This window comes from Rhinolophus sinicus, linkage group LG03, assembly GCF_036562045.2.
Source record: "Rhinolophus sinicus isolate RSC01 linkage group LG03, ASM3656204v1, whole genome shotgun sequence".
NCBI lineage: Eukaryota > Metazoa > Chordata > Mammalia > Chiroptera > Rhinolophidae > Rhinolophus > Rhinolophus sinicus.
In genome coordinates this window covers 81,534,077-81,557,778 of record NC_133753.1, presented here as the reverse complement: position 1 = coordinate 81,557,778, position 23,702 = coordinate 81,534,077, and the positions used below count along the sequence as shown (strand labels likewise).

Genomic DNA, 23,702 nt, shown 5'->3' with positions numbered 1-23,702 from the left:
CGCCCCAACCTCGCCCATCGGGAAAGCAACCTCGGGAGCATTTGGATCTCGGGACGCGCGGGACGTGGGGGCGCGGGCTGAGCACGACCGGCAGCCTCTGCGCGCCCTGCTCATCCCCATACGACACGCCCTTGTCGTGACGTCCCCGGCGTTCTTTTCCCTACGAGGGCGACGGAAGTAGAGTCAGATCTGCTCTGACTCTTGTAGTTCCGAGGAGTGTTCGTTCGTAGCTTAAAGTTACATCGAGGGGTTCGATCTTCTCACCGTCTTTTTCTAATCTTTTCCCCTAGCGGGAAATAGCAGTTCGGGCTTGTCAGCCCTCGGTTAGGTTTCTAGTTTGTTTCCCTTTTTATGTCTGACTTTGTGACCTGGAGCAGGTGAAGGGCAGGTTTGCTTGACCCCTAGGTTCCTCTAGATATGATGCACTGACTGTGTCAAGCGAAAAATATAAATGCATAAATATGTGTAGTATGCTACCCTTTGTCTGGGGAAAATATGAAAATAGGAAAAAAAAAACAAACAGATGACTTGAGCGCAGTACATTGACTATAAGCATCTTCGAGTATGAGGACGAGAACTGCAAACAAATACTGAAGAGCCCCACAGCAAGTTTATCTTCGATAGCTATGTGGTTGTAACAGTTGTGTAATGATGCTGTATTGTAGGAATGAGCTAATGAGTAAATGGTTATTGGGAGTCAAGGTTCTCACTGTTGGAGGAGGTAGAAAGAAATATGGAATGGGGGAGGGGACGAAGGAACCATGTGTTCAGTTGGAAATTGGAATTGAAGATGTCAGTACGGGCTCGTTATTTTTAATAGATACACATATGTGTAGGGAATATACGCACTTCCCAGCGCCATCCACTGAAGAGGCCTAGGAGCAAAGACACCCAATAGCAATGAGCATACCTAGTGTCCTGCTCTTGCTTCCTGAATGCCATTCCCCGCTAAGAAGAACCGCTGCTCTTTGGAGACAGAGATGATTTTTCAAGAGTCAGAGAAGGTGACTCCATCCCTGGACGAGCCTGGAACATTGTTGTGCCAGAAAATAAGGAAATGCTTCAAAAATTAGATGAATATCTCAAAAGGTAGCTAACTTGACGGGGCTTCCATAAATCCAATCTGAGAACCTCTGAACGTCCAAGTAAAAAGTCACGGATTAGAAACAACTGACTAACAACCGTATTGATTGTACATAAAGGAAGTGTCGTCACGCAGCGGGTCAGCAGCCTACCCTGCTGTCCTCTCGTACCTACCCCTAAAGAAAAGAGAGTCGGGCAGGCCCGGTGGCTCAGGCGGTTAGAGCTCCGTGCTCCTAACTCCGAAGGCTGCCGGTTCGATTCCCACATGGGCCAGTGGGCTCTCAACCACAAGGTTGCCAGTTCAATTCCTCGACTCCCGCAAGGGATGGTGGGCAGCGCCCCCTGCAACTAAAATTGAACACGGCACCTTGAGCTGAGCTGCCGCTGAGCTCCCGGATGGCTCAGTTGGTTGGAGCCTGTCCTCTCAACCACAAGGTTGCCGGTTCGACTCCCGCAAGGGATGGTGGGCTGTGCCCCCTGCAACTAGCAACGGCAACTGGACCTGGAGCTGAGCTGCGCCCTCCACAACTAAGACTGAAAGAACAACAACTTGAAGCTGAACAGAACCCTCCACAACTAAGACTGAAAGGACAACAATTTGACCATTGTTCCCCAATAAAGTCCTGTTCCCCTTCCCCCAATAAAATCTTAAAAAAAAAGAAAAGAGAGTCTGTGACATTAATTCTTTCAGGGACTTGGCTTCACCTTTGTGCTTACACCTTATATCTCCCTGTTAGGCTCCAGAGGATGGCTGGTTAGTCAACGACAAGAAAGATGGGGGCGGGGGGACAACTCAAGCCAGGCACAGTCGAATGGGGACCAGCAGGAGAACCCATGGGGACCAGCAGGAGAACCCACGGGTTGATAGAGGTGGGCATAGACCCCCACCTTCCCCGGTTTTAAGGAGAGCTTCTGCCTTTGTGGCTGCATTCCTTCCCACGACCTGCTTGGGAAGAGATTCAATGGTGCAGTAACATCAGTTCTCCATCTATCCATTTCAGTAAGTTTCAGCATAAAGGTTTTGGCTCTTGGGGAGGTACATCCTGAAATTGAAGGTCCAGCTGTTTGCAGGCAAGGGTAATTAGTTCAAATCAGTTTCTTAGTATAATGTGTGAAATTCATAGACCTTGGAGAAAACAATGTTGCTTTCTTGTGTGTGCATGCATAAAAGCCAAAAGGCCGCCGCCGCCCCCCCCCCATTGGGTTGGGATTGGGGGGGGGGGCTCTCAGTCCTTTGAGGCTGTGAGACCCTTGGCCCCTGTTTCATAACTTTCTTGATTTCTGTTTCTTACTTTCTTAACCCTTCGCCGCCCCTTCTCGTTCGCTCACTGCCCGTGTTGCTGCGCTGGACGCGACAGGGAAGGAAGGAAAGTTCTTCCTTACAATTGAACACCAACTAATAAATATAGAATGAATGATAGAATTAGAAAAATCAACGTTTGGCAATCGTAATGCAAGAGTCATCAATGGATACTAGAAACTGTTGTGGTAAAGTTCGACAAGGAACAGGATATTTACATATCTTCAAATCACCGCCACACAAATTATGTAATAATCACAAAGGGCAAGCCTGGCGAACACCTCCAGGGGCAGATGGTTGCAGTACTGGCCCCATGTGCACCCGTGTGCTTCTGTAATACCCTCTCATCTTGACTCTGGACTTGGCTATGTGACTTGCTTTGGCTAGTGGAACATTAGCAAATGTGACGCAAGCAGGAGATTTTTTGAAAAGCGTTTTCTCGTTGGGACTTGCTCTCACTTGCTGTCCTGAGACCACCATGAGCTGAAGCCTGGGTTAGTTTAGTGGTGGCTAACCTGCAGGAGGTTAGCCTGTTGGAGGAAGCCTGGGTTGGTGAAGATGAACCGTGTCATGGAGGTCCCTGAGACTGACCAGGCCCCAAGTGACTGTAGCCATATGGGTGAACCCACTTGAGACCTGAAGAACTGCCCAACTGAACCCAGAATTGCTGATCCAAAGAATTATGAGCAAATAAAATGGTCATTAATTTGAATCAATCAGTTTTAGGGTGATGTGTTACCCAGCAATGGATAACTGACACACCACCTTAACCGAGTAATCGATGTTAACACCACCAATAACTGAACAAACTGACTTCACGTGCCTCCAAATGTGATGCCCAGAGGAGGACAATATATTAATTTGCTAGGGCAGTCATGATAAAGTACAGGCAAGCTTCATTTTATTGTGCCTCAGTTTCGTGCGCCTCACAGATGTTGCAAGGATGGTGGATAGGCAAGTCCATCCACCAGCAAAAAGATTACGACTCGCTTTTTGTGATACTCACTTTATTATCGTGGTCTGACACCGAAACTGTAATATTATCTCCGAGGTATGCCTGTGTCACCAACTGCGTGGCTTAAAACAACCGATACCTATTCTCTCATTGTTCTGGAAGCTAGAAGTCTAAAATCAGGTGTCGGCAGGGCCACACTCGCTCTAAGACTCTAGGTAGAGTCTTCTCTTGCCTCTTCCCAGCTTCTGGTGGTGACAGTCAATCCCTGGCTTGGCGGTTACATCACCCCAATCTCTGCTTCTGTCATCACATGGCGTTCTCCACATCTCTGTCTTTACATGGCATTTCCTCTTAGAAGGATATCAGTCATATTGGATTAGGGCCCGCTCTAGCAACCGCACCTTAACTTGATTGTACCTGCAAAGATCCTATTTCCAAATACGGTACCAGGGGTTAGGACTTCAACATATTTTTTGGAGGGACGCAAGTCAACCCATAACAGTCACGAAATCATTCATGTAGTCTTTTTTAAAAATGCGTACCTGAACGTGATTATTGGACAACCCCCAAATTGAAATATATTCTACAAAATAACTGGCCTGTCGTCTTCAAAATTGCCTACGTAATGAAATACAAAGAACAACTTGGAACTACTTCAGATTAAAGTAGGTTAAAGAGACATGGCAGCTGAATGCAACACCTGGTTTTAAATTTTCCTTTGGTATAAAGGACATTATTGGGACAATTGATGTGAATTGAATAACGTCTGCAGAGTAAATAATATCGTGTCTATGTCAATTTCTTGATTTTGACCATCGTAATGGGGTTAGGTAAAAAGGATCCTTTGTTTTTAGGAAATACACACTAAGAAAGGAAACTTCCTGAAACAACCAACAATCAAAAAGGATGCTACAATACGTTTCCTCGGATCTTTCCACAGCGAGAACCTCAGGTAAGCCTTCCCTGACCCTTATAATCTCTAGTCCTGTCTCTTGCCTCGCTTTGCGCCGCAGCACTGACCACTCACGAAAACACCATAGTTGAATCATTTTGCTCATATCTGGGGGAGATGCACCTTTAACCTCCCCACTTGATCTCAGGACTTTTCTTGGATGGAAGTGAAAAAGACCAACCGGACAACCTGAAAGAGGCCACCGAACCTCCCAGGACGGAAATGTGACGTTTCTGTTCGTTCGATTTTCAGAGACGACGTATCACCCCTCCGCGGCCCACGCGTCTACCTCGGGAACCGACGCCTTGCCAACATTCTCAGTTCAAGTTTTCCTTTCACTGTTGCAAGATTGGGTTACTGCCTAATCTGGAAGAAAGCTCATGAATGAGAATTAAAACAATTTCATATCAAATTGGTGTCGAAACTCTGATCTTAGTATTTAACGTTTAATTGACACTCTGTGTGTCATTTTCGCTGAGACGGTGGTGAGACCAACCCCGAGCCCTGACCCCCGCCCCCTCGGTGGGGCCTAACTGCTGGGCACCCGGCGCGGCGAGATCCGGCCCTCTCCGGGGTCCCCCACCCCCACCCCTACCCCCGCCCCGAGGTCCCGGACTCATCCCCGCGCGCCCGCCTGCGCCCGCCCCGCCCGCGAGACACCGGCGGATCCGAGCGGGCGACAGGACCGGGGACGTCACGACAAGGGCGTGGCGTATGTGGATGAGCAGGGCGCGCAGAGGCTGCCGGTCGTGCTCAGCCCGCGCCCCCACGTCCCGCGCTTCCCGAGATCCAAATGCTCCCGAGGTTGCTTTCCCGATGGGCGAGGATGGGGCGAGGGGCCCCGAGGCAGCGAGGGTGCGGAGGCCGCGTGAGAGAAGTGACCGTGCGTGAAGGGCGAGGCGAGCGCGAGGGTGGGGGCCGCTGCGGGCCGAGCAACTCATACTTACCTGGCAGGGGAGATACCATGATCACGAAGGTGGTTTTCCCAGGGCGAGGCTTATCCATTGCACTCCGGATGTGCTGACCCCTGCGATTTCCCCAAATGTGGGAAACTCGACTGCATAATTTGTGGTAGTGGGGGACTGCGTTCGCGCTCTCCCCTGACTTTTTTCCGGTCTTGAAGATTAGACTCCAAACGCGGAGAAACCTAGAAATTGGCCGGCTGGAAGCCCAACTTTTTCAGGGCGGCACCAGGAGGTCGTGTTAACACCAACTTTCCGAATTTTAACTTTTAGCGTTCGGGTGCTACGTTGTTTACGTCTGTGTGTACGCTTTTACCTTGTCGGACCTGGTTTTTGTTTCCCTACTGTTGGAAACGAAGCGGTGAGAATCTTTCCAAAGGCTTCCTGCTCCGGCTGGGAGGCCCAGAAATCTTCTCCAAAAGCTACAGAATCAGAGTTAACGTTTTAACAAGATTCTCAGTTGACTCCATGCACATAATGGTTTGAGACACACTGATCTAATAGACTACATGTATGTTTTAGTTTTCTGTCTGACTTTACCCACTGGAATGCAAATTCCAGGTCAGGGATCCTTGACTCTTTCTTGTTGACTGCTTCCTCCGTAGTTGGCTAGAATAGTGCATGGCTGGCTGTAGGCTTTTAATATGCTTATTGGATTAATTCCTGGATCTCAGGCTAGAGAGAGAGAGAGAGAGAGAGAGAGAGAGTTTTCCAGCAGGTTCCCAGGTTCTACCTCTGAGTCCCCGTTAGACTAAATAATAGTGACCTTCCTACAGAGAAATCACAGAATTGGAAACTTTCTGTTCAGCTTCATCAGTAACGTCTCTGAACACCACCTGCTTGAAGCAGCCCCTAGGTGAGAGCTATTAAAAAAAAACCAAAAACCGGTCCCTGATCCCAGGGAGAGGATCCTCTAGTCCACACCATCAGCCTCCAGCCTAACCTCCTTCAGCCCCTTCTCACTTTAGGACAATGTGATCATTGTAGAGACATCAGAAAAAAGCAGGTAAAGGGTAAGCGCCTTATTTTATTTTTCTCACATACCCGCCCCTTCTGGGCATCCACTGCGCCACCCTGGTTCAAGCTGCAGGGGAGTCAAAATTTTACTTTTACCCTTTTAGGGTATCTGACAGGGCCCGAGAATCAAAAGGACATGAAACAGATTAACCGGAAGAAAGCATACAGATTTTTTTACACGTACATGGGAGCCCCCACAGGAAAATGACAACCCAAAGAAGTGAGGCTAGTCAGGTCTCCAAGCAGCCCTGGTTCCTTTCATTGGAGAACAGTATCTGGAGTACAAGATCTAGTGCTCAGTGCTTACTGATACTGGTGTGTCGTTGTTAGGCCCTGTACCTACTTTATTCAATGGGTTACGATCGTCTTCTTCTTCTTCTTCTTCTTCTTCTTCTTCTTCTTCTTCTTCTTCTTCTTCTTCTTCTTCTTCTTCTTCTTCTTCTTCTTCTCCTTCTTCTCCTTCTTCTCCTTCTTCTCCTTCTTCTCCTTCTTCTTCTTCATTAATTATCTTGATTTGGCCAGTGGGAACTCTTTCAAACCGGCGCCTTTGTGCTTGACATGCCCCACCCCACCCCCACCCCCATCAGTCCCTGTACGTTTCTTTACTTTTTATCACAGCTACATGTTCCAGGCTCAGCTCCGATATTCCCGGCCTAAGAGCCTGGCCTCCCCCGGGTGCTGATGTGCCCCTCCACCCTCCAGCCCACAATGAGCTAGGCTCACTTTTTGGCGCAGTAAGGCTTACCGGGAAGCGACGGAGAAAGGATATCGGCCTATGCGGGGAGACCACGTCCAGGGCTTCACCAGGCAGATAGATACCAAGCCCGCCGCGGTGGCCAGTCTGGGGGCTTGACTCCCCTCCTCTGCCCACTCGCCCGGATTCCTTTGGCAGAGACAGCTGCTTCCTGAAATAGATCAAGGTTCTGTGGCTTCCTGGAGAGGCACTGGAGTCCAAGGGGGGGGAGGGACAGAAAACACCGGTGTCCCGGTTGGACTCCTCGTCCCGGCTGCATGTATTTTACAAACGTTTCGGATCCCATCTGGTGTGTGTCCACCACCCAAGACCGCTCTCTCACTTCGCGAATGTCCCACAGGAGCACAGCAAGCCACACCGAAGTGGCCTTCCCTCGATCGACTGAGTGTGTCGCCACCCCCGTATCCCCCCCACCCCCACCCCCCGACTGGGCGGCAGGCACCTCCGCACCTTCGGATGAGGCGCGGTGCCTCGGAGTTCCTCCGCTACTCTCAGTGACACCTCAGACAGGAAGAGTCGGCCATCCTGGAGCTCACACTCGCGTGCGCTGGTCACCAAAACCCACTGTCCCCCACCTCACTCCATTCCCGTGAAGCACCGAAGCTAGGTTCACACCTCCGCATCCCTCAGGGGCCATATCTAATGAAGGTCTAAGGTTCTGTCTTTGGTCCCTGTCCCGCTGGTCTCCGCAGATGGTGGGGGCTCATCGAGGCTGGGGGCTCTCTGTAGCTGCAGAGCAATGGAATCTTCCCGAAGGTCCCCTGTCAGACTGCAATGGCACAGCCTCAGGCTCACTCAGCCAGGCTCACTCAGCCCGTCTTAGCCGTGGGTCAGCGGGGAAGGCTGGGACTGCAGGGGGCAGACCGGGAGCAGCTCCAGCTCTCCAGGAGAGGAAGACGTGCCGGGAAATGCAGTCTCCAGTTTGAGAGGTCGTACCAGAGCCGAAAAAAGCTGGTGGGCTCAGGGCTCGGCGCGGGGGGGGGGGGGCGGCAGCTGGGCCCCCGAGGCTTCAGAGAGCCACCACACTCCAGTCACCGCGCTTCCACGGCTGAGTCCTCTCTGGGATGCTGTCCGTCCGGCTGTGTATCGAGTCTTTGGAGTTTTCTACCCACAGGGGGGAAGAGAGCAAAGGACCACTCCTCTGGCCTTCTTCTCTGCACTCACACTCCCTCGCCCCACCCGGCTTCGTCCCCAAGGGGAAGCCGGCTCCTTCTTGGCGAAAGCCCAGCCCCTTTCCTCCTGGGTGCTCCCTGGTTGGGCCTCCGCATCCTCCTCCTCCTCCTCCTCTTCAGGCCCTGCCAATTTAGCCTTAAGAGCCCAGGCGCCAAAGTTGGCCATCTGGTCAGAACCCACAGGCCTGTTGCGGACTAAGGTGGGGCTGGACGCCAGGCGGTGGTGGCCCTCCCTGGTGGCGCAAAAGCGTCAGGCACTTCCTTCGAGCCGGAGTCGAACCAGCGACCTAAGGATGTCCGTACAGGTCTAGCCTACAGTCCTCCGCTCTACCAGCTGAGCTATCGAAGGGCGCACGCTGCCAGGGCTGGGTCATTACTTTTTCTTGAGATGACAGACGCCAGGACGCTGGAGTTCCCGAGATCCAACACGCCTTGTTTGAAGAGAGCGGGGCACACGCTGCCACCGCTCCCTCTCCGCGCTGGCGGAGCGAATCCTCAGCGCGTGGCTTGCTCCCGGGGCTTAGCGGTGGCCCGGAGCCCCGACTAGGATTTTCAGGATGCCTGGGCCCCAGCTCTCACCAGTTGCCTCATTTACCCTCCCCGTGCCCCTTGCTGCAGGGGGGACGACAGCAGCGCGTGGCCAGAAAGCGGGTAAGGGGAGCGTTGGCGAAACGGGCCCGTGGGGCGGGTGGGGGAGGCCTCCCGGGAGAAAGGAGGAGGACCCACCCGAACGCGCAGCGGGTAGGCGGCTGCGAACGGCCTAGCCAGCCACCTGATGGTTTTCAAGTGCCTTTAGTTCAAAATTATCATTACGCCAAAATGCATTTTTGGTGTGGCATATTCTGCCACCATTCAAAGCCAACATCACCTTTCCCAGATCATGCAAGTCTCCTGGTTGGTCTCCTGCTGTGGTCCTTGCCACCCTTGCAGCCAGTGATTTTTTTTTTCTGGGGGTGGGGAGCGGGGGTAGGAGGGTCAGCTCAAGCCATTCCTCTGCTCAAAACCTTCAGGTTCCCTGAGATTTAAAGCCTCACAATGGTCTACAAGACCCTCATGATCTTACCCTCACCCAGTCCCCTCTCTGACTTAATTTTGTACAACTCTTTAATTTTGCGCGGGGCACAGGGCCTCCTCCGTGCTGGTCTCTAAACACAGTCCCTACCTAGGCCTTTGCTCCTGTTGATCTTTGTGCTAAGGATGCTCTTTCTCCGTGGTCATCCCTGTGACTAAACTCCCTCACTCACTTCAGATCTTTGCTCACAGGGCACCTTCTCAATGTGCCCTCTTCTGACCACCCAGTTTAACACACCACCTGCCCCTTACTGCAACTCCCGATCCCCCTTCTCTCATCTGTTTTCTGTGTTCATAGCTCTTGACTTCTAACATACGAATTAATTTACCCATTGATTCCATTGTCCATTTTCTCCCACCCCCCTTTCTCTAACTAAGGTATGAGCACCAAGAGGTCTTTTTGTTCCCAAGTTCCTGAACGGTGCCTGGCACCGGCTATGCACTCAAGAAACAGTTGTTGAATGGACAAATTCTCAATGTCATCAAAGAGATCAGAATATAAAAGAAGGGGGCCAGGAGCCAGGGTTCACCCTGGGGGAGATGCAGAGTTTCTTGTTTGATCACAAAACAGAGAATTTCTTAAGTTGAGAACTGCAGCGCTCCCAGCACTTAACTTAACCAACCATCCCAACCGCTTCCTGCACTAAAGAGACTTGACCAGACGCCAGCATGGCTTCTAGCAGCATCAGGTCCCGTCCCTAGGGTTGACCTCTGGCCCCCGATTCAACCCCAGAAAAGTTCAACATCTGACCGCCCGTTCTTCGAGGATTTACTTAAAAGGGCTTACAACTGTGAATATGCATCTCTTACAACTCCCAAGTGTCCCTCTCCAGGACTGAGAGCCATTCCTTTGAAATGTAATCGAGAAGGACAGAGACTCTGTCTCTCTCCCAGTGCCTGGGAGGATAACATCCTAACTTCAGTCATTGCCAGCCAACGAACACAACTGGCCTGATTGACTTTATGCTGACCGACCCTTTGTCGTTTTTCACTTCTCTGACTCTGTTGCGCCCCCTTCCTCTCATTCTCCCTTTAAAGCGCCCAAATCTCCTCTGCACAAACGGGAATAGAGCTCAGCTTTTCCCTTACTGTCAGTGGTTACTGAATAAAATGTACTTCACCACTTTCACTGCAGTCTGCTGTGTTTATCCTTGACAGAGTCCAAGTCAGAAAGGACCAGAGGGCACTTTGTGGGGCCACCCTGTGTGCGTGCTGGGGCAGTACGAGGGGAGAAGGTTGGAGGGCGCCTGACCCTGACCACTGGAGCTCCCGGGAGACCCGCGCCTGGCTGCGATGGAAGGGGACCGCTCAGCGCTTTAACCGGGTTTTCTTTCTACAAAACTTAGAATCCTGGGTGTTCGGTCTAGCGTTCTTAGGTGAGAGCCACTACACATTCTGAAGCACGTTGTGTCACTTTGACTCAGAAAGACCCCATGTATAAAACATAAGCACGATTTCTTATTAAGCGGCTTAGCGCTATCAGCCGGCACAAGGGCCTTTCCTGAATTTTCGATTACTTGAAGATGAGATCGAGCAGGCGAGGACAAACATGGGCTGAAATTTTCTTCTGCTGAGAGGAAGATGAGGCCAACCCCGAGTCCTGACCCACCCGCCTCGGTGGGGCCTAACTGCTGGGCGCCGGGCAAGGCGAGATACGCCCCCCTCCCCCCCCCCGCCCCGAGGTCCCGGACTCGTCCCCGCGCGCCCGCCTGCGCCCGCCCCGCCCGCGAGACACCGGCGGATCCGAGCGGGCGACAGGACCGGGGACGTCACGACAAGGGCGTGGCGTATGTGAATGAGCAGGGCGCGCAGAGGCTGCCGGTCGTGCTCAGCCCGCGCCCCCACGTCCCGCGCGTCCGAGATCCAAATGCTCCCGAGGTTGCTTTCCCGATGGGCGAGGTTGGGGCGAGGGGCCCCGAGGCAGCGAGGGTGCGGAGGCCGCGTGAGAGAAGTGACCGTGCGTGAAGGGCGAGGCGAGCGCGAGGGTGGGGGCCGCTGCGGGCCGAGCAACTCATACTTACCTGGCAGGGGAGATACCATGATCACGAAGGTGGTTTTCCCAGGGCGAGGCTTATCCATTGCACTCCGGATGTGCTGACCCCTGCGATTTCCCCAAATGTGGGAAACTCGACTGCATAATTTGTGGTAGTGGGGGACTGCGTTCGCGCTCTCCCCTGGTAATTGCTGGTATGAAAGTAAGAGCATTTTGTTCTTGGCGTGTTTGTCCAAAGCGGTGCAGCCAGTGAGCTCACGGGGGAGGTTTGTTTCACTTAACGAGACGACGCTGTGTTTTCAAACCGTGCTCAGATGGTTTTTCCAGGGCTTCTTACGGTGACGACACGGGACTAGGGGATTAGGTCCATTTCCAGGGCGCTCTTCATTTTTGAGGATGTCTATTACAATGCCAAACACACAACCTCAAAACCAGATGATCCTCCTTTCTTGGCTGCAGTTTGGACTGATTTACCATCACTGTCGTTAAAACATTCCATTTTCTTTTTTTTGCACGTGGCTATCCAATTCTCCCAGCACCATTTACGGAAGAGGCTGTCTTTCCCCCATTGTATGTTTGTCTTTAGCTTCTTTGTCAAAAATTATCTGTCCATATTTATGTGGTTTTATTTCTGGGTTCTTAATTCTATTCCATTGGTCTATGTGTCTGTTTTTCTGCCAATACTATGGTGTTTTGATTATTGTTGCCCTGTAGTACAAGCTAAAAGTCAGGAAGTGTGATACCTCCATTATTGTTCTTTTTTATCTTAAGATTGCTTTGGCTATTCCGGGTCTTTTGTGGTTCCAAACAAATCTGATGAGTTTTTGTTCTATTTCTTTAAAAAATGCCATTGGGATTTTGATGGGGATTGCATTAAATCTGTATATTGCTTTGGGAAATATGGCCATTTTAACTATGTTGATTCTTCCAATCCATGAGCATGGAATGTCTTTCTATTTCTTTGGGTCTTCTCAATTTCTTTCAAAAATGTCTTATAGTTTTCTGCATATAGGTCCTTCACATCCTTGGTTAAGTTTATTCCTAGGTATTTTATCCTTTTTGCTGCAATTGCAAAAGGAATTGTTTTTTGTATTTCTTTTTCTGAGATTTCATTGTTAGTTATAGGAATGCGATGGACTTTTGTGCTATTTGTCACCATGTACCAAAATTAATTCAAAGTGGATCAAAGACTTAAGCATAGGACCTGACACAATAAACTGCATAGAAGAAAACATAGGTACTAAACTTATGGACCTTGGGTTCAAAGAGCATTTTATGAATTTGACTCCAAAGGCAATGGAAGTAAAAGCTAAAATAAACGAATGGGACTATATGAAACTTAAAAGCTTCTGCACAGCAAAAGAAACCATGGACAAAATAAAGAGGCAACCAACTGAATGGGAGAAGATTTTTGCAAACAGTGCCTCCGATAAGGGGCTAATATCCAAAATATACAAAGAACTCATGCAACTCAACAACAACAAAACAACCCAATTGAAAAATGGGTGGCTCAGGCGGTTAGAGCTCCGTGCTCCTGACTCCGAAGGCTGCCGGTTCGATGCCCACATGGGCCAGTGGGCTCCCAACCACAAGGTTGCCAGTTCAATTCCTCGAGTCCCGCAAGGGATGGTGGGCTGTGCCCCCTGCAACTAGCAACGGCAACTGGACTTGGAGCTGAGCTGTGCCCTCCACAACTAAGACTGAAAGGACAACAACTTGACTTGGAAAAAGGCCTGGAATTACACACTGTTCCCCACACTGTTCCCCAATAAAGTCCTGTTCCCCTTCATCAATAAAAATATTAAAAAAAAAAAAAAAATGGGCAGAGGACCTGGAGAGACATTTCTCCAAAGAGGACATACAAATGGTAAATAGACATATGAAAAAATGCTTAACACCACTAGTCATCAGAGAAATGCAAATCAAAACCACAATGAGATATCACCTCACCCCAGTCAGAATGGCTATCAACAAGACAAATAGTAACAAGTGTTGGAGAGGCTGTGGAGAAAAAGGAACCCTCATACACTGATGGTGGGAATGCAGACTGGTGCAGCCGTTACGGAAGGCAGTGTGGAGGTTCCTCAAAAAAATTACGAATAGAATTACCATATGACCCAGCAATCCCTCTCCTGGGTATCTACCCAAAAAAATCTGAGAACATTTATACATAAAGACACGTGTGCTCCAATGTTCATTGCAGCTTTCTTTACGGTGGCCAAGACTTGGAAACAACCAAAATGTCCTTCGATAGATGAATGGATAAAGAAGTTGTGGTATATACACAATGGGATACTATTCGGCAGTAAAAAAAGATGATATAGGAAAATTTGTGACAACATGGATGGATCTTGAGAGTGTAATGCTGAGCGAAATGTCAGACAGAAAAAGAGAACCATGTGATTTCACTGACATGTGGTATATAAACCAAAAACAACAGAAGAACAAGACAAACAAATGAGAAACAGAAACTCATAGACACAGACAATAGTTTAGTGGTTACCAGAGGGTAAGGGGGGTGAGGGGTGGGAGATGAAGGTAAGGGGGATCAAATATATGGTGAAGGAAGGAGAACTGACTCTGGGTGGTGAGCACAATGGGATTTATAGATGATGTAATACAGAATTGTACACCTGAAATCTATGTAATTTTACTAACAATTGACACCCCAATAAATTAAAAAAACAAACAACTAAAAAAAAAAACATTCCGTTAACAAGCCCTGTAGTTCCGAACTCTGCAATTTTTAGTTATCCTTACTTGGCTACAATCATCTAGATGGTCTCTAACTAGTTAGTCTGCGTTCTGCTTTGTTTTTCTGTCCCTTTAGTGGATAAGTCTAAATATTGTTTTTAATTATGGGGTCCTGTATTTATGGGAAAGGATTCCTAAAGAGCTTCAGGATGCTATTTTCTCTAGTCATTTAGCACGAAAATTTACAGGGCTATGTCCCACAAGAGGGGTCTATAATTATTTAATATAAAACCAATTAGGACAACGGGTGGACTAGTATTAGTTTGGATCTAACTCCAGCAATTTACTTGAAGAGCAAAAAGGCAGGACCATCGTCGTTACGTTTTTTGTTTTTTTTTTATCATAATACCAAAGTAAAACTAATATGATGTGATATATGCCAGGAGTTTGAGACAATATAAAAATTTACAACTGTTACACAGTCTAATGTGTAATAGAGGAACAGAATAACTAGTTAGAGAACATCTAGATGATTGTAGTCAAGTCAGGATAACCAACAGTTGCAGAGTTCTGGAGCTACAGGGCTTGTTAATGGAATGTTTTAACGACAGTGATGGTAAATCAGTCCAAACTGCAGCCAAGAAAGGAGGATCATCTGGTTTTGAGGTTGTGTGTTTGGCATTGTAATAGACATCCTCAAAAACGAAGAGCGCCCTGGAAATGGACCTAGTCCCGTGTCGTCACTGTAAGAAGCCCTGGAAAAACCATCTGAGCACGGTTTGAAAACACAGCGTCGTCTCGTTAAGTGAACCAAACCTCCCCCATGAGCTCACTGGCTGCACCGCTTTGGACAAACACGCCAAGAACAAAATGCTCTTACTTTCATACCAGCAATTACCAGGGGAGAGCGCGAACGCAGTCCCCCACTACCACAAATTATGCAGTCGAGTTTCCCACATTTGGGGAAATCGCAGGGGTCAGCACATCCGGAGTGCAATGGATAAGCCTCGCCCTGGGAAAACCACCTTCGTGATCATGGTATCTCCCCTGCCAGGTAAGTATGAGTTGCTCGGCCCGCAGCGGCCCCCACCCTCGCGCTCGCCTCGCCCTTCACGCACGGTCACTTCTCTCACGCGGCCTCCGCACCCTCGCTGCCTCGGGCCCCCTCGCCCCAACCTCGCCCATCGGGAAAGCAACCTCGGGAGCATTTGGATCTCGGACGCGCGGGACGTGGGGGCGCGGGCTGAGCACGACCGGCAGCCTCTGCGCGCCCTGCTCATTCACATACGCCACGCCCTTGTCGTGACGTCCCCGGTCCTGTCGCCCGCTCGGATCCGCCGGTGTCTCGCGGGCGGGGCGGGCGCAGGCGGGCGCGCGGGGACGAGTCCGGGACCTCGGGGCGGGGGGGGGGGAGGGGGGCGTATCTCGCCTTGCCCGGCGCCCAGCAGTTAGGCCCCACCGAGGCGGGTGGGTCAGGACTCGGGGTTGGTCTCATCTTCCTCTCAGCAGAAGAAAATTTCAGCCCATGTTTGTCCTCGCCTGCTCGATCTCATCTTCAAGTAATCGAAAATTCAGGAAAGGCCCTTGTGCCGGCTGATAGCGCTAAGCCGCTTAATAAGAAATCGTGCTTATGTTTTATACATGGGGTCTTTCTGAGTCAAAGTGACACAACGTGCTTCAGAATGTGTAGTGGCTCTCACCTAAGAACGCTAGACCGAACACCCAGGATTCTAAGTTTTGTAGAAAGAAAACCCGGTTAAAGCGCTGAGCGGTCCCCTTCCATCGCAGCCAGGCGCGGGTCTCCCGGGAGCTCCAGTGGTCAGGGTCAGGCGCCCTCCAACCTTCTCCCCTCGTACTGCCCCAGCACGCACACAGGGTGGCCCCACAAAGTGCCCTCTGGTCCTTTCTGACTTGGACTCTGTCAAGGATAAACACAGCAGACTGCAGTGAAAGTGGTGAAGTACATTTTATTCAGTAACCACTGACAGTAAGGGAAAAGCTGAGCTCTATTCCCGTTTGTGCAGAGGAGATTTGGGCGCTTTAAAGGGAGAATGAGAGGAAGGGGGCGCAACAGAGTCAGAGAAGTGAAAAACGACAAAGGGTCGGTCAGCATAAAGTCAATCAGGCCAGTTGTGTTCGTTGGCTGGCAATGACTGAAGTTAGGATGTTATCCTCCCAGGCACTGGGAGAGAGACAGAGTCTCTGTCCTTCTCGATTACATTTCAAAGGAATGGCTCTCAGTCCTGGAGAGGGACACTTGGGAGTTGTAAGAGATGCATATTCACAGTTGTAAGCCCTTTTAAGTAAATCCTCGAAGAACGGGCGGTCAGATGTTGAACTTTTCTGGGGTTGAATCGGGGGCCAGAGGTCAACCCTAGGGACGGGACCTGATGCTGCTAGAAGCCATGCTGGCGTCTGGTCAAGTCTCTTTAGTGCAGGAAGCGGTTGGGATGGTTGGTTAAGTTAAGTGCTGGGAGCGCTGCAGTTCTCAACTTAAGAAATTCTCTGTTTTGTGATCAAACAAGAAACTCTGCATCTCCCCAGGGTGAACCCTGGCTCCTGGCCCCTTCTTTTATATTCTGATCTCTTTGATGACATTGAGAATTTGTCCATTCAACAACTGTTTCTTGAGTGCATAGCCGGTGCCAGGCACCGTTCAGGAACTTGGGAACAAAAAGACCTCTTGGTGCTCATACCTTAGTTAGAGAAAGGGGGTGGGAGAAAATGGACAATGGAATCAATGGGTAAATTAATTCGTATGTTAGAAGTCAAGAGCTATGAACACAGAAAACAGATGAGAGAAGGGGATCGGGAGTTGCAGTAAGGGGCAGGTGGTGTGTTAAACTGGGTGGTCAGAAGAGGGCACATTGAGAAGGTGCCCTGTGAGCAAAGATCTGAAGTGAGTGAGGGAGTTTAGTCACAGGGATGACCACGGAGAAAGAGCATCCTTAGCACAAAGATCAACAGGAGCAAAGGCCTAGGTAGGGACTGTGTTTAGAGACCAGCACGGAGGAGGCCCTGTGCCCCGCGCAAAATTAAAGAGTTGTACAAAATTAAGTCAGAGAGGGGACTGGGTGAGGGTAAGATCATGAGGGTCTTGTAGACCATTGTGAGGCTTTAAATCTCAGGGAACCTGAAGGTTTTGAGCAGAGGAATGGCTTGAGCTGACCCCTCCTACCCCCGCTCCCCCACCCCCAGAAAAAAAAAAAATCACTGGCTGCAAGGGTGGCAAGGACCACAGCAGGGAGACCAACCAGGAGACTTGCATGATCTGGGAAAGGTGATGTTGGCTTTGAATGGTGGCAGAATATGCCACACCAAAAATGCATTTTGGCGTAATGATAATTTTGAACTAAAGGCACTTGAAAACCATCAGGTGGCTGGCTAGGCCGTTCGCAGCCGCCTACCCGCTGCGCGTTCGGGTGGGTCCTCCTCCTTTCTCCCGGGAGGCCTCCCCCACCCGCCCCACGGGCCCGTTTCGCCAACGCTCCCCTTACCCGCTTTCTGGCCACGCGCTGCTGTCGTCCCCCCTGCAGCAAGGGGCACGGGGAGGGTAAATGAGGCAACTGGTGAGAGCTGGGGCCCAGGCATCCTGAAAATCCTAGTCGGGGCTCCGGGCCACCGCTAAGCCCCGGGAGCAAGCCACGCGCTGAGGATTCGCTCCGCCAGCGCGGAGAGGGAGCGGTGGCAGCGTGTGCTCCGTTCTCTTCAAACAAGGCGTGTTGGATCTCGGGAACTCCAGCGTCCTGGCGTCTGTCATCTCAAGAAAAAGTAATGACCCAGCCCTGGCAGCGTGCGCCCTTCGATAGCTCAGCTGGTAGAGCGGAGGACTGTAGGCTAGACCTGTACGGACATCCTTAGGTCGCTGGTTCGACTCCGGCTCGAAGGAAGTGCCTGACGCTTTTGCGCCACCAGGGAGGGCCACCACCGCCTGGCGTCCAGCCCCACCTTAGTCCGCAACAGGCCTGTGGGTTCTGACCAGATGGCCAACTTTGGCGCCTGGGCTCTTAAGGCTAAATTGGCAGGGCCTGAAGAGGAGGAGGAGGAGGAGGATGCGGAGGCCCAACCAGGAGCACCCAGGAGGAAAGGGGCTGGGCTTTCGCCAAGAAGGAGCCGGCTTCCCTTGGGGACGAAGCCGGGTGGGGCGAGGGAGTGTGAGTGCAGAGAAGAAGGCCAGAGGAGTGGTCCTTGCTCTCTTCCCCCCTGTGGGTAGAAAACTCCAAAGACTCGATACACAGCCGGACGGACAGCATCCCAGAGAGGACTCAGCCGTGGAAGCGCGGTGACTGGAGTGTGGTGGCTCTCTGAAGCCTCAGGGGCCCAGCTGCTGCCCCCCCGCGCCGAGCCCTGAGCCCACCAGCTTTTTTCGGCTCTGGTACGACCTCTCAAACTGGAGACTGCATTTCCCGGCACGTCTTCCTCTCCTGGAGAGCTGGAGCTGCTCCCGGTCTGCCCCCTGCAGTCCCAGCCTTCCCCGCTGACCCACGGCTAAGACGGGCTGAGTGAGCCTGGCTGAGTGAGCCTGAGGCTGTGCCATTGCAGTCTGACAGGGGACCTTCGGGAAGATTCCATTGCTCTGCAGCTACAGAGAGCCCCCAGCCTCGATGAGCCCCCACCATCTGCGGAGACCAGCGGGACAGGGACCAAAGACAGAACCTTAGACCTTCATTAGATATGGCCCCTGAGGGATGCGGAGGTGTGAACCTAGCTTCGGTGCTTCACGGGAATGGAGTGAGGTGGGGGACAGTGGGTTTTGGTGACCAGCGCACGCGAGTGTGAGCTCCAGGATGGCCGACTCTTCCTGTCTGAGGTGTCACTGAGAGTAGCGGGGAACCTGAGGCACTGCGCCTCATCCGAAGGTGCGGAGGTGCCTGCCGCCCAGTCGGGGGTGGGGTGGGGGATACGGGGTGGCGACACACTCAGTCGATCGAGGGAAGGCCACTTCGGTGTGGCTTGCTGTGCTCCTGTGGGACATTCGCGAAGTGAGAGAGCGGTCTTGGGTGGTGGACACACACCAGATGGGATCCGAAACGTTTGTAAAATACATGCAGCCGGGACGAGGAGTCCAACCGGGACACCGGTGTTTTCTGTCCCTCCCCCCCCTTGGACTCCAGTGCCTCTCCAGGAAGCCACAGAACCTTGATCTATTTCAGGAAGCAGCTGTCTCTGCCAAAGGAATCCGGGCGAGTGGGCAGAGGAGGGGAGTCAAGCCCCCAGACTGGCCACCGCGGCGGGCTTGGTATCTATCTGCCTGGTGAAGCCCTGGACGTGGTCTCCCCGCATAGGCCGATATCCTTTCTCCGTCGCTTCCCGGTAAGCCTTACTGCGCCAAAAAGTGAGCCTAGCTCATTGTGGGCTGGAGGGTGGAGGGGCACATCAGCACCCGGGGGAGGCCAGGCTCTTAGGCCGGGAATATCGGAGCTGAGCCTGGAACATGTAGCTGTGATAAAAAGTAAAGAAACGTACAGGGACTGATGGGGGTGGGGGTGGGGTGGGGCATGTCAAGCACAAAGGCGCCGGTTTGAAAGAGTTCCCACTGGCCAAATCAAGATAATTAATGAAGAAGAAGAAGGAGAAGAAGGAGAAGAAGGAGAAGAAGGAGAAGAAGGAGAAGAAGGAGAAGAAGAAGAAGAAGAAGAAGGAGAAGAAGGAGAAGAAGGAGAAGAAGAAGAAGAAGAAGAAGAAGAAGAAGAAGACGATCGTAACCCATTGAATAAAGTAGGTACAGGGCCTAACAACGACACACCAGTATCAGTAAGCACTGAGCACTAGATCTTGTACTCCAGATACTGTTCTCCAATGAAAGGAACCAGGGCTGCTTGGAGACCTGACTAGCCTCACTTCTTTGGGTTGTCATTTTCCTGTGGGGGCTCCCATGTACGTGTAAAAAAATCTGTATGCTTTCTTCCGGTTAATCTGTTTCATGTCCTTTTGATTCTCGGGCCCTGTCAGATACCCTAAAAGGGTAAAAGTAAAATTTTGACTCCCCTGCAGCTTGAACCAGGGTGGCGCAGTGGATGCCCAGAAGGGGCGGGTATGTGAGAAAAATAAAATAAGGCGCTTACCCTTTACCTGCTTTTTTCTGATATCTCTACAATGATCACATTGTCCTAAAGTGAGAAGGGGCTGAAGGAGGTTAGGCTGGAGGCTGATGGTGTGGACTAGAGGATCCTCTCCCTGGGATCAGGGACCGGTTTTTGGTTTTTTTTAATAGCTCTCACCTAGGGGCTGCTTCAAGCAGGTGGTGTTCAGAGACGTTACTGATGAAGCTGAACAGAAAGTTTCCAATTCTGTGATTTCTCTGTAGGAAGGTCACTATTATTTAATCTAACGGGGACTCAGAGATAGAACCTGGGAACCTGCTGGAAAACTCTCTCTCTCTCTCTCTCTCAAGCCTGAGATCCAGGAATTAATCCAATAAGCATATTAAAAGCCTACAGCCAGCCATGCACTATTCTAGCCAACTACGGAGGAAGCAGTCAACAAGAAAGAGTCAAGGATCCCTGACCTGGAATTTGCATTCCAGTGGGTAAAGTCAGACAGAAAACTAAAACATACATGTAGTCTATTAGACCAGCGTGTCTCAAACTATTATGTGCATGGAATCAACTGAGAATCTTGTTAAAACGTTAACTCTGATTCTGTAGCTTTTGGAGAAGATTTTTGGGCCTCCCAGCCGGAGCAGGAAGCCTTTGGAAAGATTCTCACCGCTTCGTTTCCAACAGTAGGGAAACAAAAACCAGGTCCGAGAAGGTAAAAGCGTACACACAGACGTAAACAACGTAGCACCCGAACGCTAAAAGTTAAAATTCGGAAAGTTGGTGTTAACACGACTTCCTGGTACTGCCCTGAAAAAGTTGGGCTTCCAGCCGGCCAGTTTCTAGGTTTTTCCGCGTTTGGATTCTAATCTTCAAGACCCGAAAAAAGTCAGGGGAGAGCGCGAACGCAGTCCCCCACTACCACAAATTATGCAGTCGAGTTTCCCACATTTGGGGAAATCGCAGGGGTCAGCACATCCGGAGTGCAATGGATAAGCCTCGCCCTGGGAAAACCACCTTCGTGATCATGGTATCTCCCCTGCCAGGTAAGTATGAGTTGCTCGGCCCGCAGCGGCCCCCACCCTCGCGCTCGCCTCGCCCTTCACGCACGGTCACTTCTCTCACGCGGCCTCCGCACCCTCGCTGCCTCGGGGCCCCCTCGCCCCATCCTCGCCCATCGGGAAAGCAACCTCGGGAGCATTTGGATCTCGGGAAGCGCGGGACGTGGGGGCGCGGGCTGAGCACGACCGGCAGCCTCTGCGCGCCCTGCTCATCCACATACGCCACGCCCTTGTCGTGACGTCCCCGGTCCTGTCGCCCGCTCGGATCCGCCGGTGTCTCGCGGGCGGGCGGGCGCAGGCGGGCGCGCGGGGATGAGTCCGGGACCTCGGGGCGGGGTAGGGGTGGGGTGGGGACCCCGGAGAGGGCCGGATCTCGCCGCGCCGGGTGCCCAGCAGTTAGGCCCCACCGAGGGGCGGGGTCAGGGCTCGGGGTTGGTCTCACCACCGTCTCAGCGAAAATGACACACAGAGTGTCAATTAAACGTTAAATACTAAGATCAGAGTTTCGACACCAATTTGATATGAAATTGTTTTAATTCTCATTCATGAGCTTTCTTCCAGATTAGGCAGTAACCCAATCTTGCAACAGTGAAAGGAAAACTTGAACTGAGAATGTTGGCAAGGCGTCGGTTCCGAGGTAGACGCGTGGGCCGCGGAGGGGTGATACGTCGTCTCTGAAAATCGAACGAACAGAAACGTCACATTTCCGTCCTGGGAGGTTCGGTGGCCTCTTTCAGGTTGTCCGGTTGGTCTTTTTCACTTCCATCCAAGAAAAGTCCTGAGATCAAGTGGGGAGGTTAAAGGTGCATCTCCCCCAGATATGAGCAAAATGATTCAACTATGGTGTTTTCGTGAGTGGTCAGTGCTGCGGCGCAAAGCGAGGCAAGAGACAGGACTAGAGATTATAAGGGTCAGGGAAGGCTTACCTGAGGTTCTCGCTGTGGAAAGATCCGAGGAAACGTATTGTAGCATCCTTTTTGATTGTTGGTTGTTTCAGGAAGTTTCCTTTCTTAGTGTGTATTTCCTAAAAACAAAGGATCCTTTTTACCTAACCCCATTACGATGGTCAAAATCAAGAAATTGACATAGACACGATATTATTTACTCTGCAGACGTTATTCAATTCACATCAATTGTCCCAATAATGTCCTTTATACCAAAGGAAAATTTAAAACCAGGTGTTGCATTCAGCTGCCATGTCTCTTTAACCTACTTTAATCTGAAGTAGTTCCAAGTTGTTCTTTGTATTTCATTACGTAGGCAATTTTGAAGACGACAGGCCAGTTATTTTGTAGAATATATTTCAATTTGGGGGTTGTCCAATAATCACGTTCAGGTACGCATTTTTAAAAAAGACTACATGAATGATTTCGTGACTGTTATGGGTTGACTTGCGTCCCTCCAAAAAATATGTTGAAGTCCTAACCCCTGGTACCGTATTTGGAAATAGGATCTTTGCAGGTACAATCAAGTTAAGGTGCGGTTGCTAGAGCGGGCCCTAATCCAATATGACTGATATCCTTCTAAGAGGAAATGCCATGTAAAGACAGAGATGTGGAGAACGCCATGTGATGACAGAAGCAGAGATTGGGGTGATGTAACCGCCAAGCCAGGGATTGACTGTCACCACCAGAAGCTGGGAAGAGGCAAGAGAAGACTCTACCTAGAGTCTTAGAGCGAGTGTGGCCCTGCCGACACCTGATTTTAGACTTCTAGCTTCCAGAACAATGAGAGAATAGGTATCGGTTGTTTTAAGCCACGCAGTTGGTGACACAGGCATACCTCGGAGATAATATTACAGTTTCGGTGTCAGACCACGATAATAAAGTGAGTATCACAAAAGCGAGTCGTAATCTTTTTGCTGGTGGATGGACTTGCCTATCCACCATCCTTGCAACATCTGTGAGGCGCATGAAACTGAGGCACAATAAAATGAAGCTTGCCTGTACTTTATCATGACTGCCCTAGCAAATTAATATATTGTCCTCCTCTGGGCATCACATTTGGAGGCACGTGAAGTCAGTTTGTTCAGTTATTGGTGGTGTTAACATCGATTACTCGGTTAAGGTGGTGTGTCAGTTATCCATTGCTGGGTAACACATCACCCTAAAACTGATTGATTCAAATTAATGACCATTTTATTTGCTCATAATTCTTTGGATCAGCAATTCTGGGTTCAGTTGGGCAGTTCTTCAGGTCTCAAGTGGGTTCACCCATATGGCTACAGTCACTTGGGGCCTGGTCAGTCTCAGGGACCTCCGCGGACACGGTTCATCTTCACCAACCCAGGCTTCCTCCAACAGGCTAACCTCCTGCAGGTTAGCCACCACTAGGCTAACCCAGGCTTCAGCTCATGGTGGTCTCAGGACAGCAAGTGAGAGCAAGTCCCAACGAGAAAACGCTTTTCAAAAAATCTCCTGCTTGCGTCACATTTGCTAATGTTCCACTAGCCAAAGCAAGTCACATAGCCAAGTCCAGAGTCAAGATGAGAGGGTATTACAGAAGCACACGGGTGCACATGGGGCCAGTACTGCAACCATCTGCCCCTGGAGGTGTTCGCCAGGCTTGCCCTTTGTGATTATTACATAATTTGTGTGGCGGTGATTTGAAGATATGTAAATATCCTGTTCCTTGTCGAACTTTACCACAA

General features: G+C 50.7%; 2 long non-coding RNA genes and 6 other non-coding genes across 10 annotated transcripts; 4 read left to right on the top strand and 4 right to left on the bottom strand.

Moving 5' to 3' along the window:
* Nucleotides 1-5,229: 5,229 nt before the first annotated feature.
* LOC141570888 (U1 spliceosomal RNA) lies at nt 5,230-5,393 on the top strand. Its single transcript, XR_012495333.1, has one exon. It is a non-coding gene; the product is annotated as a U1 spliceosomal RNA (small nuclear RNA).
* Nucleotides 5,394-5,584: 191 nt separating this feature from the next.
* On the bottom strand, nt 5,585-8,034 carry LOC109457476 (uncharacterized). The gene is made up of 3 exons (XR_012494837.1): nt 7,474-8,034; nt 7,015-7,174; nt 5,585-5,927 (listed from the first exon to the last, which is right to left on the bottom strand). It is a non-coding gene; the product is annotated as an uncharacterized LOC109457476 (long non-coding RNA).
* Nucleotides 8,035-8,454: 420 nt separating this feature from the next.
* TRNAY-GUA (transfer RNA tyrosine (anticodon GUA)) lies at nt 8,455-8,544 on the bottom strand. The gene is given in 2 exon segments: nt 8,455-8,490; nt 8,508-8,544. It is a non-coding gene; the product is annotated as a tRNA-Tyr (tRNA).
* A 2,735-nt stretch (nt 8,545-11,279) lies between these two features.
* Nucleotides 11,280-11,443, top strand: LOC141570877 (U1 spliceosomal RNA). Its single transcript, XR_012495322.1, has one exon. It is a non-coding gene; the product is annotated as a U1 spliceosomal RNA (small nuclear RNA).
* Nucleotides 11,444-14,851: 3,408 nt separating this feature from the next.
* LOC141570866 (U1 spliceosomal RNA) lies at nt 14,852-15,015 on the bottom strand. The gene has a single exon (XR_012495311.1). It is a non-coding gene; the product is annotated as a U1 spliceosomal RNA (small nuclear RNA).
* A 2,737-nt stretch (nt 15,016-17,752) lies between these two features.
* Nucleotides 17,753-17,842, top strand: TRNAY-GUA (transfer RNA tyrosine (anticodon GUA)). Its single transcript is given in 2 exon segments — nt 17,753-17,789; nt 17,807-17,842. It is a non-coding gene; the product is annotated as a tRNA-Tyr (tRNA).
* A 463-nt stretch (nt 17,843-18,305) lies between these two features.
* LOC141570626 (uncharacterized) lies at nt 18,306-21,024 on the top strand. 3 transcript variants are annotated; one of them, XR_012494835.1, is made up of 3 exons: nt 18,306-18,649; nt 19,107-19,266; nt 20,601-21,024. It is a non-coding gene; the product is annotated as an uncharacterized LOC141570626 (long non-coding RNA). The 3 variants fall into 3 exon arrangements; XR_012494834.1 differs by lacking the exon at nt 18,306-18,649 and having other exon boundaries at nt 18,870-19,266; XR_012494836.1 differs by lacking the exon at nt 18,306-18,649 and having other exon boundaries at nt 18,870-19,266; nt 20,348-21,024.
* Nucleotides 20,882-21,045, bottom strand: LOC141570855 (U1 spliceosomal RNA). Its single transcript, XR_012495301.1, has one exon. It is a non-coding gene; the product is annotated as a U1 spliceosomal RNA (small nuclear RNA).
* Between the last annotated feature and the right edge of the window lie 2,657 nt (nt 21,046-23,702).